This window comes from Alligator sinensis, unplaced genomic scaffold, assembly GCF_000455745.1.
Source record: "Alligator sinensis unplaced genomic scaffold, ASM45574v1 scaffold606_1, whole genome shotgun sequence".
NCBI classification, from domain to species: Eukaryota; Metazoa; Chordata; order Crocodylia; family Alligatoridae; genus Alligator; species Alligator sinensis.
Genome location: NW_005842472.1, coordinates 316,362 through 317,696, shown reverse-complemented (window position 1 = coordinate 317,696; position 1,335 = coordinate 316,362).

Genomic DNA, 1,335 nt, shown 5'->3' with positions numbered 1-1,335 from the left:
GTTGGCTTTGCTGGCTGCGGTCTGGCATTGGCGGCTCATGTTCATCTTGGAGTCAGTAATGACTCCAAGATCCCTTTCCACCTCTGTGCTCACAAGTGGGGAGCTCCCCAGCTTGTATGTATGCTGTGGATTCCTTCTCCACAGGTGCAGCACCCTGCATTTATCTACATTGAAGCCCATCCTATTACCATCCACCCACCTCTGTAGTCTAAGTCTAATTGCAGCCTCTCTCTCCCTTCGAGCGTGCCTACCTCTCCCCACATCTTGGTGTCATCGGCAAACTTGGACAATGTGTTTTCCAACCCCTCATCCAAGTCCCTGATGAAGATGTTGAACAGTGTAGGCCCCAGGACTGAGCCCTGGGGGACCCCACTATTCACATCCCACCAGGTCAAGTACAACTCGTCCACCACCACTCTCTGGGTGTGCCCCATCAGCCAATTTCTGACCCATCCAACTGTGTAGGCATTAATGCCACAGTCGCTTAATTTATTAATGAGGATGGGGTGGGAGACAGTGTCAAAGGCCTTCTTAAAGTCCAGAAAGACTACGTCCATTGCGACACCATCTTCCAGGGATTTAATTACCTGGTCATAAAAGGCCATCAGGTTGGTCTGGCAGGACCTGCCTTTGATGAACCCATGTTTATTTCCCCTGGGCATGATTTCCCCTGCTGGCTCCTCACAGATGTTATCCTTGATAATTATTTCAAGAATTTTCCCCAAGACTGATATGAGGCTTATGGGCCTATAGTTTCCTGGGTCCTCCTTTCTCCCTTTCTTATAAATGGGGACCACATTAGCTAGCTTCCAATCTCCAGGAACCTGGCCCGTGGATCACGATTGCTCATACAGCCGGGCCAAGGGCACAGCAATGACCCCCACCAGCTCTCTCAACACCTGTGGGTGGAGGGCATCAGGGCCTCCAGATTTAAAAACATCCAGCCCTTCCAGAAGATCCCTCACTCAGCACAAACCTGAGGCCTGGCAGTGCTATCCCCAAGATTGCCCCTACCTGTGGTGGGAGAGCTGTCCTGGTCCCTGTTCAAGAAGACAGAGGCAAAGAACTTGTTAAAAATTTTGGGTTTCTCATCTGGCATAGCCACAAGATTACCATTTGAGTCTAGCAGGGGCCCTACATTACCTGATGCCCTCTTCTTACTCCCAATGTATTTGAAGAAGGACTTTTTGTTGTCCTTAATCCTGGTCACTAGCCTGAGCTCCACCCCCACCTTGGCCTTCCTAATAGTCATAGATTCATAGACGTTAGGGTCGGAAGGGACCTCAATAGATCATCAAGTCCGACCCCCTGCATAGGCAGGAAAGAGGGCTGGGC